Raw genomic sequence first — 14,112 nt, 5'->3', positions numbered from 1 at the left:
TGATTGTCCTCTCAATAGGCATATCTGTGCAGCAAATATTGTCAGCTCGTTTGGGAAAATTTTCAAAAACGCTCGCTTACAACATCGCCAAGAAACATATAAAATGTGCGGGGCTTTCGTTTGCATATTCAATGCTTAAATTAATATTGAATGCCGTTGACATTAACACCTGGTTATTCACAAATCTAAATAACCGTGTAAATTTATTGCTAAATAGCCTTATTGTAAACATGCTCTCTTATATGCACATGTAAGACATATTATAATTTGATTGAAAAATGCACAAATTATCATGATAGGTAACATTATGTTGCCTGTGTAGCTGTTCCAAAACTCTTCTCGACCAAATCATACATAGTCTATATTTCGTGTCCAACACATAGGCATTCAATCAAGTCTTTTACCTATGCCAAATTGTGTGATGTGTTTCGTGTGCTTCGCTTGCTCCTAAACAAGGTTCGTCGTCTCAAACAGGTTTCGGACGCCGGGCTTGTAGGGCAATCGTAGCGTCTCTAGCATGCGTTTAAAAGTGGCACCAACTCATATGGCACTTGCAGAGCGTAATAGAGTCGTACTACCCGATAGCCGATAGCACAACGATTGGTTCTTGAATGCGTCGATTGTCACCGCTGTGGCAGGGTGGCGTCGTGGCGGTGGATTGATATTGCAAAAATGTGGCAAAGATTGTTGAACTGTTTGAAATATGCAGTTACTTGTTCCACCTTCGTTTGCGAAACAACTGGGCAGTACCTTAAAAAGATGCACCTTCGATTTGAAGATGCTTCATCTTGTACCTTGCTGAAGGCATTTCTCCCCAGGGAGTCTTTTTTTTGCATTTTCCGTTCCTTTGACTTCGAGATTCTTTTGAAGCAAGAAGGGCACGCAGAGATGAGTTATGTAGCCAATCAAGAAGTTATTAACAAAGTGTGTTTCTTTTTTTCAACCATTCAAAACTGTTCAAGAACCTACCAAGCCAATAATTCCAGGAAAATTGAAGGCAGTTTTTTTACTCCTCCAGATCAACAGCAGCATCTTGAACCGGTTTCGCGTGCAAAACGCAAAATCCCCTTGTACAACGGGACCGCACAAAACTAATTGCAAACTCTGGACTCCAAACGCAACGCTAAGCAATGGCTAAAAAGCCCAGTCCACGAGAGGGTTCACATGATCGTTAAATGTGTCCCACCGTGGCGTGTCTGCAGTATCTCGGATCTTACCCACTAAGCGAAGTCGTGTAAAAACGATTAAATTCAAGCCGGGTGTAATCGACACCCGTATGCATATGCTCTCGAACAATAGACACTACGAAAAAAACAACCACCCGTATGATGCTTCCACGCTGGTGCAAAATTAGTATGCAACGCAAGGTCTGCCAAAGCAGTGCACCGGAACCACCGTGGCGTGGTGGTGGTGGTGGCACGCGCATGGTGGCCGCTAGTTGCCGGATTTCCCTGTGTCGGATAAATGCAACGAGCAGCATCTTCCCGCTTGATAGATCGGAAATGTGGCAAGGTTGATAGTGCGCCGGTAGCGTCTTATACATGCGGGGCTCCATTTTGGCTAGGGCTAAAAGGGGGCAGAGTGTGGGACAAACGGCAAGTCGTCACCTTTCAATGTTAAGATCAAGGTTTTTGCGAGTGTCTTTGATGATGACATATTAATGAGGCTCGAAAAATACAACCAACATACATTGTCTTCAACCTTCCGCAATTGAAAATACACATTTTCGGATACAAATCTTCCGGGTACAAGGCCGTTGCACCGTGGCGCGCCCAAATAAGGCTTTATCCAGCCGTAACACAAATTGTGGATTTGTGACGCTTCACGGCGGGATTAACCCATTATCCTGAGAACCCGGTTTTGCCCTGGCAGAGATAATTTACTTATCGGCCGTAATCATAATTCACCGTCGCGCGACGCATTACAGCACCGAGCAAGGAATAGCACCTTCCAGCGATTCCTAAAGTAAAACCGAAGGATATAGCGAGCACTAATTTATGACGCGACAGAAACTTTTATGTACCGCAGCAATTCATTCGATTAAGATCACAACACACACACATACGCAGGCGTGTTACAAAACAACGTCTGACCCGAACTGAATTTCCGATATGTATGCGGGTTTTTGGACTGATTTCAACTGTTGGGAGTTCAAAACAATCAAAACAATTCGTCGCAGTGAGTGACGCGGTGAGAGAGATCACACAGGTCCCTCCCCGGGCAGTCCTTAGAACTTAATTTATTTTATGGTACAAACAACTGGAACATATGTATAGAGAGACGTTAATTAGCTCAAATTGAGTTCATTGATTTGTAACGGATCGGGCTGAGGGTTTCACCGCCTTGGGCCATAGTCGTTCGGGCTCGTTGCTTCAATCGGCCCGAGGACCCGCTTTTGCCTCTTCGCTTTTGGTTTAAGTGGCAGACACAGATGGCAAGCCTGATAAACACATCTCAACCATCGATGGTTAGAACAAATGGAACTGTCAATCTGGTAGATTGGGTGAAACAGATCGCACAGTGATGTGTTCTCTAGCGAAAGAGTTTCTATCGTTGCACACCGCTTGTAGGGTATATTGATAAAAATCTTGGTTAAGTGAAATTAACCAAACTAGATCTTGCAAAAAAAATGAATTGATAAGTTGCTGGAGGATTTAAAGATAATAATAGTAGCACTTTTGGGTTAGTTTATGATGTACAAAAGGTTGTACTAATTTTTGGAGATTTTACTCACTTCCTTGGGATTCATTAAATAAAGGAGCTATCTAATTCTAACGGAGCGACTCATCCTTTAGTAATTAAACCCACTCTACTCTCCACGCCCACTAGCAACTCATTTTCAACTTAAAATATGTTAAATGGGCAACATTCTTTAATGACACTGAATTATTTACAATGCAAAACAAACCATTTACAAATCGACAAACGAATTACCCAATGTGCCAAACCAATCCAATGAGAAAGTATTAAGAATCACGGATCTAGTATCTATGAGTAAGTAACTCTCATACAATGTCCAAATTGAAGAAACCTGCAATTGCAACGACTCCAATAGATTCACAATCACTCGCCAGCAATTCCAACGCCATTAACTTGCGCACTCTAAAGCACTGCCAATTGCAAATGCACTTACGGCATAAAATTGCATCCCTAACCACCATTAGCGGAACTGCGACTTGCTAATTCACCTCCATTCCCCACCAATCCCAGTGCAACTAATTTACTTCATCCCTTAAAAATCAACGCTCGCTTGCTGATGCCCGTGCCCGGCCACTTTTATCCCTTCCGACGAGTGTTTAATTGGAGGCGCGTTGAAGATATGCCAATCGATTTTCACACCGAACAAAATAGAGCGACGATGTAAAGTGACGATCAATGGATTGTACCATCCCGCACGAAGAAGCTCTGACGCAGGCAACTATCATCTGACCGATGAGGTCGAATGCGTGGATCACCCACGCGCTGCCACGCGGGAAAACCTCATCATACCCATAGGGAACGCATCACCCCAGGGCGGCGCACATTCGCTTGGTCAAACCCGGAACAAAACGCACGCACGCACGCACGGCCACACACAAATACTGAAGCATCGACTGAGAACCGAACTCAAAGCCGGTCGAGTGGTGTTTTCTTTCCGAACCATGCAGTTTTCCGAAGTCTCCCGTAACGCTTAAAATAGCGCACCGAACAATCGAAGACACGACAGTGAGATGCATGAGCAGTGCCTGTAAGATACTCTTGGTAGCGAAGTTCTACTTTGCTTTGCCCGGTGTGATCGGTATCCTTCTTTTGGTCCGAAGGTACACGAACATAATTCCACATTTTGAAATAATAATATCGTCAACACGCGCACCCGTACAATTTTTACTCAAAATACACAATTTAAATATCTTCCTTGTTGTCACCTTTCCAAAGCACCCAGGACAATCACACAGCACACGGGAAGGATTCGCAGGACGACTCACGCACGCACATCGCTGCACGGAAACAACACAGAAAAACGTAACAACACCCCCGTACTTCGACGCAACGCTCAAAAGCCACCGAGAACCAGCCGTGCACGCATCCAGCCGCGCGAGTGACAAAACTGGACTGAACCGAGTCGCACGAGCAGCACCGCGAGCCGCGATGAGACAGTAACAGCAGCAGCAGAAGCATATGAGAGTGTACAGCCACACTACGCTTACTGACCGCGCTGTGTCGATCGGGTCTTCTCCTCCCTGCCCTTTTTTGTTGCTTCTACGGGGAGGGAAAGATCTTCCCACCGGGGTAGGTGTCGGGTGGCGTGGGAGATACGGCGGTAAGTGGAGGTCGTGCACCCATACCCATGCGTTTGGAGAGTAAATGGCATCCCCAATTGGAACCCTAGCGTGTGCCGCCATGCCCGGTTGTGTGCTGGTGTTGTGTCGATCTTGGCGATGCGTGTGCTTCGTTACCGCCGGGTTTTAGTAGGAATCGTCATCGTACACACAACTACTATTATTAGTGTATGTTTTTTTGTTATGCTCGGGCGACGTTTTTTTCTTCTTTTGCTCCATCTGCTTTGCATTGAGAAGGGGTGTCTCACTTTTGGAGATGACACTTTTCTCACCCAGACTGGATAAAGCAATCACGTGGTGCAGCGAATTGGCACAATCGTGCTGTGCGCGGTGGCGAATTGTTGGCTCCGTTGGCTTTGGGGCCGAATGGGGTGTAATTTGATGATGACACGATGCGCAGTGATCAAAGCACTTGGTACTCTCGAAGGAGAAGTAGGTTGTTGGGTTGGTGTTTTTATTATTTTCATGGAACGTAAAAGAATTTGGGATATGGCTGGAGGATTGCCGGTAGGCAAAAACTTTGCCTTTGCAAGCCAAAAATTATAGCTTAGGGAGCATAGCATCACTAGCAGCGATTGTGATGTTTGATGAGGTCAAGGGTCATCTTGAGAGCATTGGAATCGGACGAAGTTTGACATGTAAGAGCCATCAAGAAATCATGTGATCTGCTGAGTGCTGTGCACTCTGAGCGAGAATATGGTAAGGGTTTTAATTTTGCAAGCAAAGATACTGGGCCACCTCACTGGGCACGAAAAGTTTTTAAGACTCATTTATTGTTATTTACTAACTGACCCACTGACTAGATATTGATTGAGTGGAAATTGAATTACAAATAATGAGTTATCATAGAGGTTCAAACAAGTAGAGTCATGAAAGAGTAAGTCAGAAAGAGTAAGTCAGCATGAATCATTAAATCGTAAAATTGCGAATCGCTGGTCGTCATGGAGAGTTGAGTGAATAAAATCACAGAATAGTGAGTCGCTAGGAGCCAAGACTTGATCGAAAATGATAAAAAAAAGTGATTCGTTAGAAAAGTATAGTGAGATGGATCGCAAAAGACTAAATCTTTATGAGAGTACAGTGAGTTGAATCACCAAAGAGTTAGTGGCGAGTCAGCAGGATTCACGGAGTTAAATCACAAATTCACCATAGATCAGGAAGACGAATTACAAAAATCACCAGGCAGACTATGAATCTCCAAAGAGTGAGTCAAATATTCAAATCCCTGTAAGCTTCTCTGGTTCAATTCTGTTTAAAGTTATCTGAATCATCTCTAATTACAAAAGAGTTTCTTGTGTCCCGATGTTAAATCGTGCGAAATTTAATTTTCTGTTTAATTTATTGGTTGCAATTAAAATTTAATTTCATTTAAAAAAAAAACCTTTTGGCTTTCATAACTCGTTTTCGATGTCGCAAATAAAAACTTACAATTCATTTTAACTTTTTATCAACTCGAAAAAATTGATTCAATCGAGGCTAGTAATGAAACACACAACACAAAAAACAACACGCATCATCGTCACTTTTCGCTTCTGCCCACCCTAACAGTAAAGTCGAACTGGGATAGTAAATAAATATATGAAATTGAAAAATGAGAATCTCACTCAACACATTCATCATCGCACTTATGCAAATCCGACGGAAAGCGATTGGATTGGGTTGATAGATTGTTGAGCAAAAATTAATTAACCACACACTACCTTGCCAAATCGTGCATCGGTTACCCCAACCCTACGTTTCAAGCGAAACGCGGTATGATTTATGAAGCTGTCAGCTATCATCCTCTGTTTGTTTTGCGACCATAATTAGATCGCCACAGCATGGGGGTAGCTGTGCAAAGTGTTGCAATGTATCGTTGATTGTTTTTCTAAACACAAAATCGTACTTGATGCCGAGTCTAATTGATTGCAAATTAAAGTGTTGAGTTATTAACCGTTTAAGAGGTTATTAAAGTTATTGTAATAAGATTTTTCCTATATTTTTCGCTTGACTTTTTTTTGTGCATTCAGCATTCATCGAAATGAGGTCAAACGTCATTGGACAAAGCCGGAAAAACGGCCACACCAAACAATACCGAAAATAGCCGAACGACAAATCGGCTGCGGGGACTTGGACCCGCTTGGTCCCAAATCGTAGCGATTATTATTAGAATGTGTTCTGCGTTCGACAGGCGGCGAAGGTTGTGCGTGAGAAGATGCCGTGACGCGTCACGACAGCAAAAGACCAAACCAAGAAAAAACGCATCCATCCTTAGCTCACTTACTGCGTCCTGCGGTCGATGTGGATCAAGATCGAACGCGGGACTCACCATGCTCACCCTGCAGGGGACCCTTGAACTCATCCCCTAAAAGTCTTTCCGCGGACACTGACGGGCACCATTAAGGGCACCAAAAATGGGAGACCGATCGCTTTTCCCGCGTGGCGTACAAATCAAACCCTCTCCAATACCGAGTGCCCGGTGCTGGTGGCGCTCGTGCAAAATCGCTCCGGCGAAGGTTAGGGTGAAAGGAATTTCAAGTGCACACCTGAAGACGCGCGTCTTTTCACGTGCCGTGTGATCCCCTCCGCTCGCACGGTGCCGACCTTCGCCGGAATACGCGAATATGTCGCGCAACACGCGAAGATGAATTTGGTTAAGCGTGTGAGAATGAGACGGACAAAGTGAGTGAGTGAGTGAGGAATCAATAAAACAAAACAAAACAAACAGCTATCGATTTCGCTTGGTACACCTTATCCTACCGAACATACTCGAGTGGTGAATTGCAATCGAAATATCACACCACGGTGACACTGTCGCCTAACTAACACGACTGTAGGCGAATAAGTTGCGTGTGTTGGAGTGTCGGTTGGTGTTTTTTTTATTATTCATAATTAAGATCGCTTTCAAACACCTCCGTAAGGACAAACGTGCAATAAATCCTTGTACGGCAAATGGGGAGGTTGTCGTTAAGCCGTTCATTTGCCACCGGAATCATCATCATCATCATCCCCGTTCGGCGCGGGGCCAAGTACGCAGAACGATCAAGACGATCAAGACCGGTGGTAGTGATGGACAATCGGACGCCGTCCAACCTGCAGTCCCCAACGGCGATTTGGTGGCACATGATCACGCGCAAACAAGGTAACAATGGCGCACGTCGGCTGGCGTTTCGGAACGCGATCCGTTCGACGGCGCCTTCCGTTTGACGGCTGGCTGCAGACGTGTTTGCAGAACGACCAAAATGCATCGCGTTGGTTGTATCGGGCAGCATTTTCATAAACACACAGTGTGCACTATTGTGCATATGAACCATATGGTTGGGCTGGTCTGTTTCTGGAGAGCGGGCCGCTGGGTTATTCGTCAACTCAATTGACATGTAGGGCCCTGGCCTGTAACGTGTTGTTGCGTGATGGATGGACCGTAAATCTTCTCCCGCGCCTCCACGGAGCATCGGTGGACGGTTGATGATAGAAGCGGATGGAATAGTCTTTTTTGTTTGCTTCATCATGCAACTCTACCTGGCGATGTACGGTGATGCAGATTTGATTGACAAGGTTGCAGCCGTGCCTTCGAGTCGTGTTTGATTTGATAATTAGATTCAAGTATTCTAAAGAGCTATTGAGCTATTTTTAATTGGAAGAGACATTATTAAAAAGGCAAGCATTAAACCTTTTCTTCAAAGTAAAGGTCCTTATACAGGGAGCTTATAATTACGTGAAACGTTGAATTTTTCAGAAAATAAGATCCTCTTTACAGGTTTCAAGAAATTCAAGGAAACTGAAATTATTTGGAGTCAAGGATGCAATCGAAAAACTTTTAGGATATTCACAAGCTCTTCAGTTGCGTAACAAAAGACTTAGCTAGACTTGCTAAGAATTCATAGTTCATGACGTTATATAAATGATGCCCAACGACCAGGACTTTAAAGTCGTTTTTGATCCGATACAGTCTATGCACATTCAATAGCTCTGTTGTTCTAACAATTCCTCTCTTTTCTCAGGAAAACCTTGAAAACATCTTATTATTTTGTTTTTACTTTCTGGAATAGCCAATATCTTCTTCTCCTTCATCTTATAGGCGTAACGACCTAGGCTACCATGCCGGGCTATACAGGCTTTCCAGAGTAGAAGACAATATAGGTTCTCATTTTCGGAGAATTAACTAAAACAAAAGGATCGCCTTTTAATCAACTTTCTATCAACTTTGACCAAATTGAGGTATTGACGATGCTTAATTGCATTCAATTTGATTATAATCAACGCTTAGTTAACGTAACCAGTTCGGAACGATCATCCTTTTCTCTCGGTTACGCATTAATTTCCCACGTAATTGAAATTTCGCATCGATAGAATGTTCCTGGAAATGGTATAAAGCCATTTACAGCCAACAAGTTGAAAGGCTCTCGAAAATCCTGATGTAATCAATGGATTGCCATCTCCTCAAAAAGAACCGCACTAACCCATCAGCGTCAAAGGATGTAAAACAATACCGGTTAAATAAGGCCATTACACAAACCGGGGGACAAGAAGATGGGAATTCTAGTGAATCGAATCCGCTTTCACCCTGTCCGGAGTTTAATCTTCTTCCAGGCTGGTTGAAATAGATTTCGTCACTTGGACAAATCCTCTTACGTCACACGGTGTGGCATCAATCACGTTCGATTGCTGCTAACAGCACTATCGGTAGCTGTAGACACAGTTCGTCTAGAACCGTCTGGATGAATTGGTCCCCGGTCGTTCGCACCTGCCGTTAGCTGCTCAGTTTGAGTGATTCTCACGATTGGAAAAGGATGTTCGCTTCTTTCTGTTGAATTTCCTTCCGGTACAGAAGTAGAAAGAGCATCACGAGCAAGAAAATCCGACCTTTAAGAGTCCGGGCGACTCAGAGCGTGGCTACGCTTACTATTTGTGAAATATTCGCTTCGCTTACAGTTTAGCATCAATTTAGCCACCGAAAACCCATTACGCATCGCATCGTAATAGAATCACACGGGGGCACAGTGACAGCGACGACGACGACGATGGTGACGCCAACGACTCTGTACACCATTCTGGGAACCGCCCAGTTTGTGTGTCGGAAATTTGCGACATCCGCAACAGATTTATGCCATTCTCCATCAACTCGTCCCTGCTCGTTGGCCTCGGAAGATGTTGAATGTCGTGTTGGATTTGCACGGTATTTGGCATAAATCTGTGCGTTACCATACCTTGAAGGTACCTGGTTGGATGTTACGAATAAATTGATATTCTGCATACTAAAACCGTTGCCACGTGGCTCGCACTAATGAACCTCGTGAAATATTTTCCCCACCACAAATTAAGGCATGTTTAGGCATTTTTTGTGGAAAACAATTCACTAAAAAAATATAAGCTTGTATTCTTTATTTTACCTTAATATTTCCTCCCAAAAAAGGTATATCAAGATGAATGGACGCACTTCGTGTATCGTACCAACCATTGCAGTCTCTTGTTTTTGTTGCGGTTTACGGTATGTAGCAAAATGTTTTCCCCAAAGAAGCAGGCGAAGAAAGCGTCCCTGTACGTACTAATACACACGGCACGTGTAGCATCTTAAGCATGGGAAACCCAACGAAACGAGAAAATACTACCGGGGAGGCATGAGAGGAGCCTCTCTCCGCTAATCCCACGCACTCGGATTTATTGTGGTAGAAAATCAGTGGAAGCATTTCTCGCCGGAAATTCCTGCCCAAAAGCCGCACAAACAAAGATGAGCTTACACAAACAGCACAAATAATCATAGCAAAACCGTAAAGCAATCCCAAACCATCATGGCTGGCGGGAGATACGCACAAATATTAGTAAAGTTGTGTGTGTGTGTGTGTGTGTGTGTGTGTGTGTGTGTGTGTGTGTGTGTGTGTGTGTGTGTGTGTGTGTGTGTGTGTGTGTGTGTGTGTGTGTGTGTGTGTGTGTGTGTGTGTGTGTGTGTGTGTGTGTGTGTGTGTGTGTGTGTGTGTGTGTGTGTGTGTGTGTGTGTGTGTGTGTGTGTGTATTTGTAGGTGAAAGAAAGGGGAGGCGAGAAATCAACGAAGTAGAAAAAAAGGAAACCAACGAAAGGGAACCTTTCGTCGACAGTTTGCTTTCAGCAGCTCGTTCGGCTGGCTTGATTAATCATTCCGGGAAAAGTCCGACCACAGCCAGTGGCGACCGGTCGTAACTTCTTCCCGAAGACCAATGGCCTCTCGGAAGCCACTCTACAACATGGGCCACAGTGCTCGCTCCGCCAACGCCATAGAGACAGAGAGAACGAACGAACACAAAAAAAATGGTATAAAATTCGCGCATCGGCTGCTCTTTGTACAAAATGGCTTATTCAAATGAAGAGTGCTGCCGTGGAGAAGCTTTTCCTTTGCCCCATCCAAGACCATGCGACGGTATCATGAGGCCGGCACGTGGGTACGTCTTTAATGCAAAGCAGAAATGGGAGATGTAGCTGATGCTGATGAATATGTGCGTTTGATTGCCAGCCCAGCCTGGCGGAGGGAGTGCGTAACGACCACTTAAAAGTTGATGGAAATGTGGTTGTCTTTTCTCGTAAATATTTAACAGTGAGTTTGTGTGTGTGGGATGAGGGAAAATGTATACCGCGTCGAGTTTCGTGAGATGGCGTTGCTCCACTGGAAAAGCGCTCCAAAGTTTCTCGGAATCAAAAGACTTCATTTACGGGGTGCAAACAACGACGCTGTTGCTCGTAAGTGGTTAGAGATTAAATGTTTATACAGTTTTGTAAACTTCTGTGAGACAAATTGCAGTGTTAAAGGAGGCTAATGCTCGTAGTGATTTAATAAACGCCTGAGAATTAATGCGTGATAATTGATATCAAGTTCAGAACAGGATTCTCCAAACCTTAAAATCGCATTACAACATAGTCAACATAATGAAGCAAATATTGCTAATATTGCTATGATTATTGACAGCTTGTTAAAGAATCTTTGTAAGCATCAGAAAGATTATTATCAGTTCTTATAAGGTTAAAGAACGTATCCGAAATACTATTTGTAAGTTTCAATTGCTACCAAGGGGCAATCACTCTCCAAAACAACATACTTAAGGTAATCGGAAACAATTTTTCACTTTCGCTCGGCTTTCCAGGATCTCATTCGCATTCGAATTTCATTCGAATCGCAAAAAAAACCCCGCTAATGTTGCGTTCGTGGAAAACATGGAAAAGATGTTCCTCAGACTCATCAAAGTGCAGTCACGTATCGGCGCGCACGTTAGCGCGTGTTTGGCCTCCCAAATTCCAGACGATTCTGTCGGCATTCAGAACAATTTCGAAATCCACTTGCCATACAACATTCTAACACACTGTCAGCTCTCTTGCTTTCTCTTTCTCTCCCTTTCGAGGCAATTCAAAATGGTTTGTTTTTCCATCCGATTTTTCTACCCCCGTAAACCCAAGTGGTTCGATTACCACTAATTACGATGACCTCCACGCGAAACGCCACGCTTTCGTGACAACATGCATCGCACACTAATTTAACCACCTGCATTATTGATACTGCAGCGCGGCCAGCATTGCGCCCTTCCGATGAGCATGGAACAAGCGGTAAAAGCCGTTTGGTGGATGAAATTTTCAATACCACACCGGTGTTAGTACGCCCTTGACAGAGAGGGTCAGAGGGTTTTACGAAGGATAAATACTTGCTTACATGCTTTTGTGCTCATACCCTCATACATTTTCACCCAGCCTGGGACGCCAGTGCGGCATCGAACGGGTACGGTATGTAATTTACATAAAATGTCGAAAGCTGGCTTCATTTTGGAGGTGATTTTTTTGTGTGATGGGTCGAAGAAAGGACCTTTACTGAAAGGTCAACAGCCAAAGATAAATTGGATTGTTTTTTTTTTATAAATATTTAACCCGTGCGTTGTGGACGCTTGCATACTTGTAAATTGTAGCTTATTTTATGGTGAACACATTTCAATAATAGTTAAATAAATTTCAAATTAAACTCTCATCTCATTAAACTTAATGAGCATTTGCACTGTAAAATATTTTACCTCCAATCTGCAACCCTAACCTTTAAACTGCTCCCCGTTCAAGTGGCTAAGACGATTGCATCTACATTAACAGTAGCCTTTTCGCTTCTGTCGCCCCTCCTTTGACGTACGGTGGCATTTTCCTACGCAACTGCACAGCTTGTGCACAGCTTTTACTGCCGTCTCAATGTCTCCGGACGCTATTGATCGGCCCCGGGGGCTATGAGTCAGCGACGCTGGCTGGCGGAGCCCTGAACCTGCTGCTGGCACTTACAAATCTTGAGATCATCGCATGAGAACTTTTAACGCAACGGCTGCCATTTGACAATGGTTGCAAGTGCGTCTCGGTTGTTTGTTTTGTTGTGCTACCGTTTTGCTGATGCGTTCGTACCGCATCCTTCATGCGGTCGAGAGCGCGCGATCGCTACACTGGATCTAAAGCACTGTGCTTATTTGTAGCATTAAATGGTGTGACTTCCCACGAACACCTTTTGCTGGTTTACCTTCTCTTTTTCCTTCTTCTAACCATTAGTCTCGGAACACACACACAAACGCTCGTGAACTTGTGCACAATTAGAACCGTTGTCAAAGTGCATCACGATTTGTCTGTAGATGAGGCTATGAGATTAATTGTTGCAGCTTGGAATTGGTTGTAGCAAACAGGAAGCTAACCGGAACCGGATTGGAATAGAATGGCACATGTTGACACAAACGATGCTCTTGGCCTAAATTGATAGCACCGGCGGAGGAACATTGTTGCGTTTTTTGAAGGTTTGCATTGCAAAATTGTTGTCTTCGTCTCAAAATTGCTGACAATGTTGATTATGATCTCCACTGAGCATTTAGATTATTATATTTTTTACTCAAACCTTTTCTTCTCCATTAGCATAAAACAACATTTAAGGTTGCTGCATTTCCGTTGGACATTTTCCTTTATAGTGATGGTTTTTTAGAGCTTCGGCCATCAATCACAGCTCCCACGTGACACGTGGGTGAAAGCGTAAAACTAAAAGGCTAGCAAACACGCTTAAAAAAGGCCACCTCACAAGCGTACACGTGTTTGCCCATCGACCCTTGCATACTGCAACGTGGCACCGTGTGAGGTGGAGCAAGTGCAAACACCCTGCGATGCGGAAAGTATGCATCTTCCTGTCCGTGAACGGGGTAAGGATTACACGCGTCACCGTTAGCTGCCAAGGAAAGAAAGGGAAAGCCGTACGCCGTGACTTAGCAACGCATGCGCTTGCCCCGCTGCTATGCGCAAGTGAGGAACGAAACATAGAGAAAGTAAGAAAGAAAAACCCCAACTGCATCATACAAAGTGTCACCAGGTCCGGGTCATAAGGTTGGCTTTTTAAACAACGCCACATGAACTTCATATTGCACGCAAACGGCAATGAAGGCAACAGAAACATACTCTCTCTCTCTCCCTTTACACCCTTTTGCCTGGACGCTTTTTGTTGAGCTTTCTTTATAAGTTTTCCCAGCGCGCTGGAAGGAAAAATGATACTGCGCTGGTGTATTTATTACACTTTAAGGTTGTCCCTTTCAAAAGCAAAGGTAGAGCAACAAAAAAAAAGTATAAGTCAAAGTGTAATACCTGACCTTGGAGACTTCTGACGCGTAGCTGCAAAGTGTGTCAAATCAATGTGGAAAGTGTGGTACACATGAAGTGTTTCTTCTGCTTGAGATGCTTCACTGAAAGAGTAATAAACGTTCTAGACGGCATAATTAATATTTCCCAGCCAGTGGCAAGTATTTTACACTTGTTAATTAGAATTTTAATCAATAGAAGCTTCTTCTTGCATAACAT

At 43.9% G+C, this 14,112-nt stretch overlaps 1 protein-coding gene across 4 annotated transcripts in view; it reads right to left on the bottom strand.

Annotated features, from left to right (window-relative positions):
* The window catches only part of LOC120904683 (P protein-like), a 60,567-nt gene that overhangs the window by 32,632 nt on the left and 13,823 nt on the right, over nucleotides 1–14,112 (bottom strand). Inside the window, exon 1 of one of the 4 annotated variants that reach the window (XM_040314890.1) lies at nucleotides 3,906–4,096. The exons of the other annotated variants lie outside the window; for them this stretch is intronic. The gene's annotated coding sequence lies outside the window, so the exon portion shown is untranslated. Of the gene's footprint in view, nucleotides 1–3,905; nucleotides 4,097–14,112 lie in introns of those variants that run through there. 4 annotated transcript variants of the gene reach the window in all.

This window comes from Anopheles arabiensis, chromosome 3 (genome assembly GCF_016920715.1).
Source record: "Anopheles arabiensis isolate DONGOLA chromosome 3, AaraD3, whole genome shotgun sequence".
Lineage (NCBI taxonomy): Eukaryota > Metazoa > Arthropoda > Insecta > Diptera > Culicidae > Anopheles > Anopheles arabiensis.
This window is presented reverse-complemented; position numbering and strand designations above follow the sequence as displayed.